The sequence below is a fragment of the Pseudophryne corroboree genome, unplaced genomic scaffold (genome assembly GCF_028390025.1).
Source record: "Pseudophryne corroboree isolate aPseCor3 unplaced genomic scaffold, aPseCor3.hap2 scaffold_1279, whole genome shotgun sequence".
NCBI lineage: Eukaryota > Metazoa > Chordata > Amphibia > Anura > Myobatrachidae > Pseudophryne > Pseudophryne corroboree.
The window spans coordinates 97,154-112,198 of NW_026967904.1; the positions used below are offsets into that span (position 1 = coordinate 97,154).

Sequence of the window (15,045 nt, forward strand, 5' to 3'; positions counted from 1 at the left end):
TGGGTGCTCACTTTGAGCTGAATGAGGACTGCTGGCATGGCACTCAGGCGACAGGTAGAATCTTGGTCATGCTCTGGTTTCTCTTCAGAACGAACAAATCTTTCGCCTTTTACTAAAGATTTCCGTGGAGAGGAGCAAAACTGAGTTTTATCTCAATTTTTGCATGCCCCATCTTATTGGGGTTTTATTTTATCGGTTTAAAGATAGAACGAGTGTGCTTTAATGTAAGCTCATTTGCATAGAAATGACAGTAAATGTTTGTTTCTTTTCAAACAGAACTTTCTTGACCACACTAATTGTTTGAAAGATCTGGGAGCACATGGAAAAGAGTACAAACCATGTTTATAGCAAGGGGAAGCCTGGTGAGAAATCTGCTTTCTTTCATTCAAATTGGGTGCTCACTTTGAGCTGAATGAGAACTGCTGGCATGGCACTCAGGCGACAGGTGGAATCTTGGTCATGCTCTGGTTTCTCTTCAGAACTAACAAATATTTCGCCTTTTATTAAAGATTTCCGTGGAGAGGAGCAAAACTGAGTTTTATCTCAATTTTTGCATGCCCCATATTATTGGGGTTTCTTTTATCAGTTTAAAGACAGAACGAGTGTGCTTTCTTGTTAGCTTTAATGTAAGTTTATTTGCATAACAATGACAGTAAATGTTTGTTTCTTTTCAAACAGAACTTTCTTGACCATGCTACTTGCTTGAAAGATCTGGGAGCACATGGAAAACAGTACAAACCATGCAGTATCACAAGAGCCTTTATTTGATCTTTCATGAAGATAGAGCAGAATTGAGGACACGTCATCAATTTCTGCCAAAGGTGGTTCATCTTTCCACATGGTGTCTTTGGCCACTGACACCTTCGTTGAGTCAAAGTCTCTGGCTGTGGTCAGAACTTTGAAAATTTATGTCACCAGAACGGTTCAGATTAGGAAAACAGAGGCTCTGTTTGTCCTGTATGCTCCCAACAGGATTGGGTGTCCTGCTTCCATGCAGACCATTATGCGCTGGATCTGTGGTAAGATTCAGCATGCTCATTCCACGGCAGGATTGCCGTTACTGAATTAGGTGAAGACCCATTCTACTAGAAAGGTGGGTTCATCCTGGGCAGCTGGTCGGGGAGTCTCGGCATTGCAACTTTGTAGAGCAGCTATTTAGTAAACACTTTTGCTAAGTTTTACAAGTTTGATACCTTGGCTGATGATAACCTCAAGTTGGGTCATTCGGTGCTGCAGAGTCGTACGCACTCTCCCACCCGTTCAAGAGCTTTGGTATAACCCCATGGTTCTTAATGTGACCCCAGCATCCTCTAGGTCGTATGAGAAAATAGGATTTTAATACCTACCGGTAAATCCTTTTCTCTTAGTACGTAGAGGATGCTGGGCACCCGTCCCAGTCCATACTGTGTCTGCAGTTATTACTTGTGGTTATACACATGTTGTGTTACGGTTCTGGTCAGCTTTTTGCTGCAATTGTTCATGCCGTTGGCTTGTGTTCTGTTGAATGCCACGTTCTGCGGCATGCTTAAGGTGTGAGCTGGTAAGATGCTCACCTTAGTTTAACAATAAATCCTTTCCTCGAAATGTCCGTCTCCCTGGGCACAGTTCCTATAACTGGATTCTGGAGGAGGGGCAAAGAGGGAGGAGCCAGTTCACACCCTTTGAAAGTCTTAAAGTGCCCATGTCTCTTGCGGATCCCGTCTATACCCCATGGTTCTTAATGTGACCCCAGCATCCTCTATGGACTAAGAAAAAAGGATGCCCTTGTGTACTATCCTGACTTCTCCTCCCGTCTGCTTACTTTGTGCCTTCCAACGCACAATGCGAACTACAGGTGGTGCTGCAGGGCCCACACCCTTTTACTTGCCTTACAGAGCAGCTCTGGAGCTGTTACAGTGCCCAGCTGTTGCAAGAAATCAGCATGAATGCTTCAGGGGATGGGGCATGGCCAACATGAGCCCCACACCAAAGGAGGGTGGGGGTGTTTAATGCGAACTAGGGGTCATCCAAGCACTGCAAAAGGCCGCCATGCCCTGCATGCCCCTTTTCTCTTTTTATATGCAGATGAGGGTTCCAGCCAACTTTGGCCCACTGCTTGGATGACATCACCGTATGCAAATCCGTCTGCTGCAGACCTTCCCCCAGGAATGCTTGTACTAGTTGTTGGATATGGTTTGATATTTGATGGTGCTTAAGTATTAGGCAGCCTTCCGCCCTCCCATGTTCATCTGAAAAGATGTGGTCTCCCTGCAGTTGTTGTCCCCAGACGAGAGTTCCCTTGTGCTTCCTCAGTTGAATCTCCTTAACTTGACGGGGGAGGGGCTGCCCGAGCTGCCACCCTCCCCAGCCCTATCCCAACTCATACTTATTTTACATATTAGATCTCTTGATCATGAAGATTGTTCTCACAGGGTGAGGTTCATCCATTATATTTTAAAATAGGAAGGTACAAATTACATATTTGAATTGCATCTATGTGCTGGATTCAAATGCCCCCCCCCCTTCCTTTCTCAATTGTGCCCGTCAGCAGCTATTCTTAGGTTGCTGCCAATGGGTGTGACACATTAATTTCTTCTGTGGGGTACACTGGACTCCACAAGGATTCACATTGGGGTGTAGAGTAGGATCTTGATCTGAGGCACCAACCGGCTCAAAGCTTTTGACTGTTCCCAAGATGCTCAGCGCATCCTCCTCTATAACCCCGCTTCCATGAACAGGGAGCTCAGTTTGTAGTTGGTGCCTTCAGTAGCAGGCCACTTAACAGGGGCCTGCCTCAGGCAGCCTATTCTTAGCTATTAATTTTGACAAGAAAAGAAGAACTTGTTTTATGATAATCTACAAGGGCTGCAGCAGGCTAGGTCTAATAGACATCTTTACTGCAGCTTCATCACTCCCAGCGGCGCTGTATACTCCCGTGCCCTGGTTGCTGGGTCACTGCAGCGGAGGCTCCGGTTTCTTCCTAAGGTCAGTCACACACACACACCGCCCTTCCGGATCACGAGGCCGCTGATAAAGGGGAGCGTGGCCATAGGGGGTGGGCCGTGTGCGCACTGGGGTGGACACTGATTACTGGGCAGCCGCTCCACTAGCCACCAGGTACAGTTAAGGAGCACAGGTCTGGGGGTTTTTCTCCTATATTAACCCAATTTTGTACTGCCCGCAGCGCATTGTGATAGGTAATAGGGCCTGATTCAGGTTGGATTGCAATCACAATAAGCGATCCAACTGCAAAAATTGCTAAGAGCATATGCATGTGCCTGCATGCGATCGCCTCTGCCTGTCAATCGGGGCAGGGGGGGAGAGGGGGGTCAGCAACACTCCATTTCCAAGTCAGGGATGGAGCAGTGCGGGGGCAAGGCTTCAAAATGGGGTCTGCAATGGAGGAGACACAGGGGGCGTGGTCACAGCGGCTGTATGACATCACATTCAGCCGCTGTGATCACAAAAATGGTGGCGGCTTCCTGCGCGCACATACAGTCTGCACCAGCAGGAGGCTACACCATTGTTTATGATCACGCTGAACTGCAGTGCGACTGCAATTACAGCATGGTCAAGAAGGGAGGTGTCATACTGGGTGGCCATGCCCTGTCACTGTGCAGGAGCCAGCACCGCTTACACACTAGTCCCCGGGTGCAGCCCCCAACCCCCGGGACACCCGGAGCAACAAAATGTAGATTCAGGCCACCAGGCCACGCCCCTACCTATGAAATCATGCCTCCTTTTTACCATTGCGCTGCTTATTTGCACGCACTGCATTACAATCTCCCTCGCCACCTCTCTGGGTGTCACCAGTGATAGTGACACCTCTGCCATGCTTGTAGCAGCTGGTCCAAAGATCTATGCCTCAAGCCCTGAGTGTTTGCCCTTGTGACTTGTTGATCATGATAGCGAAGCAGATGCTTACAGAAAACTGCAGGGGCTTAGATTGAAAATAAAAAAAATTGATGGGTATAAGGTAGAGAGGAGCGGGTTCGGTTCTCCGAGAACCGAATTCCCCACGAACTCCACGTTGTTTACACTGGTCTGAGGCAGGCTCGGTTGTTCCCGCCTGACTCGGAAAACCTGAACAAGGGAAAATGTCATCATCCCGCTGTCGGATTCTCGCGAGATTCGGATATTATATATAGAGCTGCGCGTTGCCGCCATTTTTACTCGTGCATTGAAGAGAGAGCGGAGAGGACGTGGCTATGTTCTCTCAGTGGAAATCTCAATATCAGTGCTCAGTATCAGTGGTTACTTATTGCTGCTCAGTAATACTAGTAGTGTGTCTCTCCTGCTCAGTGTCAGTTCTCAGTAGTATCCTCATCAGTGCTCAGTATCACTGCTCATTGTCTTGTGCTGCATTGTGGTGCTCAGCATACTACAGTACATTACTAATAGTCCAGTGCTGCATCTTGCTGCTCAGTGTCAGTTCTAGTATCCTCATCAGTGCTCACTATCACTGCTCATTGCATTGTGGTGTTCTGTATACTACAGTAATATAGTAACATATAGTAACATAGTTTTTGAGGTTGAATAGAGGCAAATTGCCCATCGTGTTCAACCTGTTTTAAGTTGTGATGATTCTACATACTTGCTGAATAATGTTTTATGACTAGTTAGCTACTATAACTCATGTTACCCCCGGATTAACCTTGTTGATATTTTAAGTATTATAACCTTGGATAGCTTTTTCATTCAGAAATGTATCCATTCCTTTTTTAAATCCAATTACAGAGTCCGCCATTACCACCTTCCCTGGCAGGGAATTCCACATCCTGATTGCCCTAACAGTTAAGAACCCTTTCCTCCATTGCGTTCTGAACTTTCCTCCAGTCGCAGCGAGTGACCACGTGTTCTTTTAATAAATAATTCCTCTGATAACTCTTTGTTATGTATCTTTACATATTTGAAGATATTAATAATATCTCCTCTTAGGCACCTCTTTTCTAGTGTATACATATTCAGCCTAGTAAGTCTTTCCTTATAGTCCAGTACTTTTAGGCCTTTAATCAATTTAGTCTTCAGGATCTCTCGGACTTCCATGAGCAGCAGAGTAGTGCAATGGAAGGATGCTAGGCCCATAACCCAGAGGTCGATTGATCGAAACTATCCTCTGCTATGTGCATTTTTTTTTTATAATTAAAGTAATCAAAAACTGGGATTGATATTTTGGCTCTTTTATTTTTACTTAAAGTACAATAACTTTTATCATTTTAATTTGTTTTAATAGTATATTGACAGCATTGTTTTCTTTAAAAAATGCACTTAATTTTCTTTACCCTATTACTGAAATGGTAATTGACAAAAACAAACTACATTGTCACCAGAAGAGCAATGCAAAATGTACAAGTGATATATTAAAATCATCTTCCATCTTGAATTTCAATGATGCATTGGGACAACAATTTTGTGAGAAACATCTTCACCCATAAAGAAAGATTTTCTTAATTCCTTACCTGTGTGCTGATTAGATATTACCTTGTTTTCACATTAAACAGACTTCCACATGAGAAAGCAGCAAGGATGCAGTAACGTTTATGTTTCCTGGTGTCAACCTGTATTATTTCAGTAGACATTGAAATGAGGATGCATCTTGCTGCCTTTCCAATGTAGCAAGTTTAATTCAGTAATAGGTGAAAAAACATTCCTACAAAGGTGTTAATCAGAGACTTGGCTTTGTGGACACTTTTCAGAGAGCAAATTTGTTAGCATAAAAATAAAGTCAGAAAATGAAGAGCTGTTTAATCACTCAATTGGACTTTTCTGCCAGCATAATTTTTTTTTCTCTGCAACCCACTGCTAAATTGTGCTTCCTAGCTGTTTTTTATAAAATCACTTAATCAAATCTAACTCTGATTACATCAGAGAAGGCCAGGTACCCTACATCATAAGAGGGGGTTTGAAATTTTGACTTGTCTACTTAAAGATCACCAAAATCTGATCACAAGGTCAATTACATCCCTGGGTGGGATTGAACCACCAACCTTTTGGTTAATAGCCAAACATGCTAACCGATTGCACCACAGAGACACCTCGTAAAAGTTTATTCTGACAAAGGCTAATAAGCATCAATCTAGAACGTTTCCTAGAAAAACTTTAAAAAGTCAATAATCTGGAGAGTTTTTGTAAGAAACACATTGCTACTTTCCCATGATGAGTGAGTGCTTCAGGATCTCTTGCACTTACATAAGCAGCAGAGTACTGCAACGGAAGCATGCTGGGCCCATAACCCAGAGGTAGGCAGATTGAAACTATCTTCTGCTATATGCATTGTTTTTTGTTAATTAAAGTAATCCAAAACTGGGATTGATATTTTGGCTCTTTTATTTTTACTTAAAGTACAATAACTTTTACCATTTTAATTTGTTTTAATAGTTTATTGACAGTATTGTTTTCTTTCAAAAATCCACTTAATTTTCTTTACCCTATTATTAAAATGGTAATTGACAAAAACAAACTACATTGTCACCAGAAGAGCAGTACAAAATGTACAAGTGATATATTAAAATCATCTTTCCACTTGAATTTCAATGATGCTTTGGTGCAACAATTTTTTGAGAAACATCTTCACCCATAAAGAAAGATTTTCTTAATTCCTTACCTGTGTGCTGATTAGATATCACCTTGTTTTCACATTAAACAGACTTCCCCATGAGGAAGCAGCAAGGATGCAGTGACGTTTATGTTTCCTGGTGTCAACCTGTATTATTTCAGTAGACATTGAAATGAGGATGCATCTTGCTGCCTTTCCAATGAAGCAAGTTTAATTCAGTAATAGGTGAAAAACCATTCCTACAAAGGTGTTAATCAGAGACTTGGCTTTGTGGACACTTTTCAGAGAGCAAATTTGTTAGCATAAACATAAAATCAGAAAATGAAGAGCTGTTTAATCACTCAATTGGACTTTTCTGCCAGCATAATTTTTTTTCTCTGCAACCCACTGCTAAATTGTGCTTCCTAGCTGTTTTTTATAAAATCACTTAATCAAATCTAACTCTGATTACATCAGAGAAGGCCAGGTACCCTACACCATAAGAGGGGGTTTGAAATTTTGACTTGTCTACTTAAAGATCACCAAAATCTGATTACAAGGTCAAATACATCCCTGGGTGGGATTGAACCACCAACCTTTTGGTTAAAAGCCAAACATGCTAACCGATTGCGCCACATAGACACCTTGCAAAAGTAGATACTGACAAAGGCTAATAAGCATTCATCTAGAACGTTTCCTAGAAAAACTTTAAAAAGTCAATAATCTGGAGAATTTTTGTAAGAAACACATTGGTACTTTCCCATGATGAGTGAGTGCTTCAGGATCTCTTTCACTTACATGGGCTATTAACCAAAAGGTTGGTGGTTCAATCCCACCCAGGGATGTAATTGACCTTGTGATCAGATTTTGGTGATCTTTAAGTAGACAAGTCAAAATTTCAAACCCCCTCTTATGGTGTAGGGTACCTGGCCTTCTCTGACATAATCAGAGTTAGATTTAATTAAGTGATTTTATAAAAAACAGCTAGGAAGCACAATTTAGCAGTGGGTTGCAGAGAAAAAAATAACATTTTAAACCTACCGGTAACATTTTTTTCTCGTAGTCCGTAGAGGATGATGGGGACTCCGTAAGGACCATGGGGGATAGACGGGCTCCGCAGCAGACATGGGCACTTTAAGAAAGACTTTAGATCTGGGTGTGCACTGGCTCCTCCCTCTATGCCCCTCCTCCATACCTCAGTTAGAGAAACTGTGCCCAGAGGAGACGGACAGTACGAGGAAAGGATTTTTGTTAATCCAAGGTCAAGATTCATACCAGCCACACCAATCACACCGTATAACTTGTGATATACTACCCAGTTAACAGTATGAAAACAACATAGCATCAGTCCAAGACCGATGAAAACTAACATATAACCCTTATGTAAGCAATAACTATATACAAGTCTTGCAGAAGTAGTCCGCACTTGGGACGGGCACCCAGCATCCTCTACGGACTACGAGAAAAAGATTTACCGGTAGGTTTAAAATCTTATTTTCTCTTACGTCCTAGAGGATGCTGGGGACTCCGTAAGGACCATGGGGATTATACCAAAGCTCCCAAACGGGCTCCTGCGGATGACTCTGCAGCACCGATTGAGCAAACAGGAGGTCCTCCTCAGCCAGGGTATCAAACTTATAGAACTTTGCAAAGGTGTTTGAACCCGACCAAGTAGCAGCTCGGCACAGCTGTAGTGCCGAGACCCCTCGGGCAGCTGCCCAAGAAGAGCCCACCTTCCTAGTGGAATGGGCCTTGACTGAATTAGGCAACGGCAATCCCGCCATAGAATGCGCCTGCTGAATCGTGTTACAGATCCAGAGAGCAATAGTCTGCTTTGAAGCAGGGGTGCCAATCTTGTTGGCTGCATACAGGACAAACAGTGCTTCTGTTTTTCTGACTCTAGCCGTTCTGGCCACGTAAATTTTCAAAGCCCTGACCACATCAAGGGACTCGGAATCCTCCAAGTCACGCGTAGCCACAGGCATCACGATAGGTTGGTTCATATGAAAGGATGAGTCCACTTTTAGCAGGAATTGAGGACGGGTCTGCAATTCCGCTCTATCCATATGGAAAACCAGATAGGGGATTTTATGTGATAAAGCTGCTAATTCCGACACTCGCCTAGCGGAAGCCAAGGCTAATAACATGACCACCTTCCAAGTGAGATATTTAAACTCCACCATTTTAAGTGGTTCAAACCATAACCTTAACACCACGTTAAGGTCCCAAGGGACCACCGGAGGTACAAAAGGAGGCTGAATATGCAGTACTCCCTTCACAAAAGTTTGTACTTACTTCAGGAAGAGAGGCCAATTCCTTTTGAAAGAAAATGGATAAGGCCAAAATCTGAACCTTAATAGAGCCTAATTTTAGGCCCAAATTCACTCCAGTTTGTAGGAAGTGAAGGAAGTGGCCCAGGTGGAATTCTTCCGTATGAGCATTCCTGGCCTCACACCAAGAAACATATTTTCGCCATATACAGTGATAATGTTTAGATGTCACGTCCTTCCTAGCCTTTATTAGCGTAGGAATGACCTCATCTGGAATACCCTTTTCCGCTAGGATCCGGCGTTCAACCGCCATGCCGTCAAACGCAGCCGCGGTAAGTCTTGGAACAGACAGGGCCCCTGTTGCAACAGGTCCTGTCTTAGAGGAAGTGGCCACGGATCTTCTGTGAGCATTTCCTGCAGATCTGGATACCAGGTCCTTCGCGGCCAATCTGAAACAATGAGAATTGTTCTTACTCCTCTTTTTCTTACTATTATCAACACCTTGGGTATGAGAGGTAGAGGAGGAAATACATAGACCGACCGGAACACCCACGGTGTCACTAGGGCGTCTACAGCTACTGCCTGAGGGTCTCTTGACCTGGTGCAATACCTCTGTAGCTTTTTGTTGAGGCGGGACGCCATCATGTCTATCTGGAACAGTCCCCACCGACTTGCAATCTGTGCGAAGACTTCCTGATGGAGTCCCCACTCTCCTGGATGTAGGTTGTGTCTGCTGAGGAAGTCTGCTTCCCAGTTGTCCACTCCCGGAATGAACACTGCTGACAGTGCGCTTACATGATTCTCCGCCCAGCGAAGAATTCTGGTGGCTTCCGCCATCGCCACTCTGCTCCTTGTGCCGCCTTGGCGGTTTACATGAACTACTGCGGTGACGTTGTCTGACTGGATCAGAACTGGTTGGTCGCGAAGTAAGGTCTCCGCTTGACATAGGGCGTTGTATATGGCCCTTAGCTCCAGGATGTTGATGTGAAGACAAGTCTCCTGACTTGACCAAAGACCTTGGAAATTTCTTCCCTGTGTGGCTGCTCCCCAACCTCGGAGGCTCGCGTTCGTGGTCACCAGGATCCAGTCCTGAATGCCGAACCTGCGGCCCTCTAGAAGGTGAGCACTCTGCAGCCACCACAGGAGAGATACCCTGGCCCTGGGGGACAGGGTGATCAACTGATGAATCTGTAGATGTGACCCGGACCACTTGTCCAGTAGGTCCCATTGCAAGATCCTCACATAGAACCTGCCGAAGGGAATGGCCTCGTATGATGCCACCATCATTCCCAGGACTCGAGTGCAGTGATGCACTGACACCTGTTTTGGTTTCAATAGGTTCCTGACCAGAGTCATGAGTTCCTGGGCCTTTTCTATCGGAAGATAAACCCTTTTCTGGTCCGTATCCAGAATAATGCCCAAGCAAAGTCAGACGAGTCGTAGGAACCAACTGCGACTTCGGGATATTGAGAATCCAGCCGTGTTGCTGTAACACCTTCAGTGAAAGTTATACGCTGTTCAGCAACTGCTCTCTTGATCTCGCTTTTATGAGGAGATCGTTCAAGTACGGGATAATTGTGACACCTTGCTTTCGCAGGAGCACCATAATTTCCGTCATTACCTTGGTGAAAATTCTTGGAGAAAATTCTGGAGAGACCAAACGGCAACGTCTGAAATTGGTAATGACAATACTGTACCGCAAATCTTAGGTACGCCTGATGAGGTGGATAAATGAGTACATGAAGGTATGCATCCTTTATGTCCAGAGATATCATAAAATCCCCCCCTTCTAGGCTGGCGATGACCGCTCTTAGCGATTCCATCTTGAACTTGAACCTTTTCAAGTATAGGTTCAGGGATTTTAAATTTAATATGGGTCTGACCAAACCGTCCGGTTTTGGGACTACAAACAGGGTAGAATAATTTCCCTTTCCTTGTTGAAGCAGGGGAACCTTGACCACCACCTGTTGAAGATACAATTTGTGAATTGCATTTAACACTATCTCCCTTTCCTGGGGAGAAGATGGTAGGGCCGATTTGAAAAACCGGCGAGGAGGCACCTCTTCGAATTTCAGCTTGTAACCCTGAGAAACAATTTCTATTGCCTAGGGATCCACCTGCGAATGAACCCAGATGTGGCTGAAAACTCGAAGACGTGCCCCCAACTGGGCGGACTCCTTTAGCGGAGCCCCAGCGTCATGCAGTGGATTTTGTAGAGGCCGGGGAGGACTTCTGTTCCTGGGAACTAGCTGTGTTGTGCAGCTTCTTCCCTCTGCCCTTACCTCTGGCAAGAAACGACGCACCTCGTACTTTCTTGTTTCTCTGTGATCGAAAGGACTGCATTTGATAATGTGGTGCTTTCTTAGGCTGTGAGGGAATATAAGGCAAAAAATTTGATTTACCAGCTGTAGCTGTGGAGACTAGGTCCGAGAGACCTTCCCCAAACAATTCCTCACCCCTGTAAGGTAAAACCTCCATATGCCTTTTTGAGTCGGCATCACCTGTCCATTGCCGGGTCCATAGGACTCATCTAGCAGAAATCGACATAGCGTTTATTCTAGAACCCAGTAGACTAATGTCACTTTGAGCATCTCTCATATATAGGACAGCATCTTTTATATGCCCTATGGTCAATAACATAGCATCCTTATCTAGGGTCTCAATCTCTGCTGATAAGGTATCTGTCCATGCTGCCACCGCGCTACAACCCCGGCCGACGCAATTGCCGGTCTGAGTAAGGTACCAGAATGTGTGTAAATGGACTTTAGGGTAACCTCCTGCTTGCGGTCAGCAGGGTCCCTGATGGTAGCCGTATCCTGGGATGGCAGCGCTACCTTTTTGGATAAGCGTGTCAATGCTTTATCCACCCTAGGGGAGGATTCCCACCGTATCCTGTCCATTGGCGGGAAAGGATACGCCATAAGAATCCTTTTGGGAATCTGCAGCTTTTTGTCTGGAGATTCCCAAGCTTTTTCACATAATTCGTTCAACTCATGTGAGGGGGGAAAGGTTATCTCAGGTTTCTTTCCCTTATACATGTGTACCCTCGTGTCAGGGACAGGGGACTCTGTGATGTGCAAAACATCTTTTAGTGCAATAATCATATATCGAATACATTTAGCCAATTTTGGCTGTAACTTTGCATCATAGTAGTCGACACTGGAGTCAGAATCCGTGTCGGTATCTGTGTCAACTATTTGGGATAGTGGGCGCTTTTGAGACCCGAAGGTCCCTGCGACATAGGGACAGGCATGGGTTGACTCCCTGACTGTTCCCTAGCTTCAGCTTTGTCTAATCTCTTGTGTAATAAGTTTACATTAGCACTTAAAACATTCCACATATCCATCCAGTCAGGTGTCGGCGTTGTCGATGGAGACACCACATTAATTTGCTCCTGCTCCTCTCTAGGAGAGCCTTCTACCTCAGACATGTCGACACACGTGTACCGACACACCATACACTCAGGGAATCCTCTTATCTGAGGACAGTTCCCCAACAAGGCCCTTTGGAGAGACAGAGAGAGAGAGTATGCCAGCACACACCCCAGCGCTATATGACCCAGGAAAAAAACACAATAATTTTATGTTTACCCAGTAGCGCTGTATTTCCATATATATATGCGCCTAATTATGTGCCCCCCTCTTCTTTAAGACCCTCTTTCTACCGTGGTATAAGCAGGGGAGAGTCCGTGGAGCTTCCCCTCAGCGGTGCCGTGGAGAAAATGGCGCTGGTGAGTGCTGAGGGAGAAGCCCCACCCCCTCAGCGACGGGCTTCTGTCCCGCTCAAATATAGTAAAAAAATGGCGGGGGCTCTTATATATATATATACAGTGCCTAGCTGCATATATATTTAATTTGCCAAAGAGAGGTCTATATTGCTGCCCAGGGCGTCCCCCCTGCGCCCTTCACCCTTACACTGACTGCCGTGTGAGAGGTGTATGGGAGCAATGGAGCACAGCTTTACTGCTGTGCGTTACCTCAGTGAAGATCATGAAGTCTTCCGCCGCCTCTGAAGTCTTCTTTTCTTCTCATACTCACCCGGCTTCTATCTTCCGGCTCTGCGAGGGGGACGGCGGCGCGGCGCTGGGACGGACGGCGAGGGTGAGACCTGCGTACCGATCCCTCTGGAGCTAATGCTGTACAGTAGCCTAAGAAGCAGAGCCTATCAACTCACAGAAGTAGGTGTGCATCTCTCCCCTCCGCCCCTCGATGCAGAGAGTCTGTTGCCAGCAGGCTCCCTGAAAATAAAAAAATCTAACAAATATACTTTCTGTCAGGAAACTCAGGAGAGCTCCCTGAAAAGCACCCAGTCTCCTCTGGGCACAGTAGTAAACTGAGGTCTGGAGGAGGGGCATAGAGGGAGGAGCCAGTGCACACCCAGATCTAAAGTCTTTCTTAAAGTGCCCATGTCTCCTGCGGAGCCCGTCTATCCCCCATGGTCCTTACGGAGTCCCCAGCATCCTCTAGGACGTAAGAGAAAAATTATGCTGGCAGAAAAATCCAATTGAGTGATTAAACAGCTCCAGAGCTGCTCTGTAAGGCAAGTAAAAGGGTGTGGGCCCTGCAGCACTACCTGTAGTTTGCATTGTGCATTGGAAGCCTAGTTTGCTGTCTGTTTCCACTTCTTTTTTCTTGAGCCCCTCCCGTCTATACCCTTGTGCACTATCCTGACTTCTCCTCCCGTCTGCTTACTTTGTGCCTTCCAAAGCACAATGCAAACTACAGGTAGTGCTGCAGGGCCCACACCCTTTTACTTGCCTTACAGAGCAGCTCTTGAGCTGTTACAGTGCCCAGCTGCTGCAAGAAATCAGCGTGAATGCTTCAGGGGCTGGGGCATGGCCAACATGAGCCCCACACCGAAGGAGGGTGGGGGTGTTTAATGCGAACTAGGGGTCTCGCACAATGCGAACTACAGGTAGTGCTGCAGGGCCCACACCCTTTTACTTGCCATACAGAGCAGCTCTGGAGCTGTTACAGTGCCCAGCTGCTGCAAGAAATGTGAACTAGGGGTCATCCAAGTGCCGCAAAAGGCCGCCATGCCCTGCACGCCCCTTTTCTCTTTTCATATGCAGACGAGGGTTGAAGCCAACTTTGACCCACTGCTTGGATGACATCGCCATATGCAAATCCATCTGCTGCAGGCCTTCCCCCAGGAATGCTTGCACTAGTTGTTGCATTTGGTTTGTTGTTTGGGGGTGCTTCAGTATTAGGCAGCCTTCTGCCCTCCCATGTTCATCTGAAAATATGTGTTCTCCCTGCAGTTGTTGTCCCCAGATGAGAGTTCCCTTGTGCTGCCTCAGTTGAATCTCCTTTACTTGACAGAGATGTGCCTGAGCAGAGGCCCTCCCCAGCCCTATCCCAAATCATACTTATTTTGCATAGGAGATACCATGGTCATGAAGACTGTTCTCCCAGGGAGCGGTTCATTCATTGCATTCTGGGTATGCTGACCCCTGTGATTTCCCCAAATGTGGGAAACTCGACTGCATTATTTAATGCGAACTAGGGGTCATCCAAGCACCGCAAAAGGCCGCCATGCCCTGCATACCCCTTTTCTCTTTTCATAAGCAGACGAGGTTTGAAGCCAACTTTGACCCACTGCTTGGATGACATCACTTGCTGCCTTTCCAATGAAGCAAGTTTAATTTAATAATAGGTGAAAAACCATCCCTACAAAGGTGTTAATCAGATACTTGGCTTTGTGGACACTTTTCAGAGCACAAATTTGTTAGCATAAAATAAAGCCAGAAAATGAAGAGCTGTTTAATCACTCAATTGGATTTTTCTGCCAGCATATTTCTTTTTCTCTGCAACCCACTGCTAAATTGTGCTTCCTAGCTGTTTTTATAAATTCACTGAATCAAATCTAACTCTGATTACATCAGAGAAGGCCAGGTACCCTACACCATAACAGGGGGTTTGAAATTTTGACTTGTCTACTTAAAGATCACCAAAATCTGATAACAAGGTCAATTAAGTCCCTGGGTGGGATTGAACCACCAACCTTTTGGTTAATAGCCTTACACACTAACTGATTGCGCCACAGCAACACTTTGCAAAAGTCCATACTGACAAAGGCTAATAAGCATTCATCTAGAACGATTCCTAGAAACATTTTAAAAAGTCAATAATGTGGAGAGTTTTTGTAAGATGTTTCTTCCATCAACCAATGAAGAAACACATTGGTACTTTCCCATGATGAGTGAGTGCTTCAGGATCTTTTGCACTTACATGTGCAGCAGAGTACTGTAATGGAAGTGCT

General features: G+C 45.4%; 3 non-coding genes and 1 pseudogene across 3 annotated transcripts; 3 read left to right on the plus strand and 1 right to left on the minus strand.

Annotated features, from left to right (window-relative positions):
• Positions 1–68: 68 nt before the first annotated feature.
• LOC134993440 (U5 spliceosomal RNA) lies at positions 69–184 on the plus strand. The gene has a single exon (XR_010197235.1). It is a non-coding gene; the product is annotated as a U5 spliceosomal RNA (small nuclear RNA).
• Positions 185–459: 275 nt separating this feature from the next.
• On the plus strand, positions 460–575 carry LOC134993445 (U5 spliceosomal RNA). The gene has a single exon (XR_010197240.1). It is a non-coding gene; the product is annotated as a U5 spliceosomal RNA (small nuclear RNA).
• A 5,363-nt stretch (positions 576–5,938) lies between these two features.
• Positions 5,939–6,012, minus strand: TRNAN-AUU (transfer RNA asparagine (anticodon AUU)). The gene has a single exon. It is a non-coding gene; the product is annotated as a tRNA-Asn (tRNA).
• An 8,136-nt stretch (positions 6,013–14,148) lies between these two features.
• LOC134993439 (U1 spliceosomal RNA) lies at positions 14,149–14,327 on the plus strand (annotated as a pseudogene).
• The last annotated feature ends 718 nt before the right edge of the window (positions 14,328–15,045 follow it).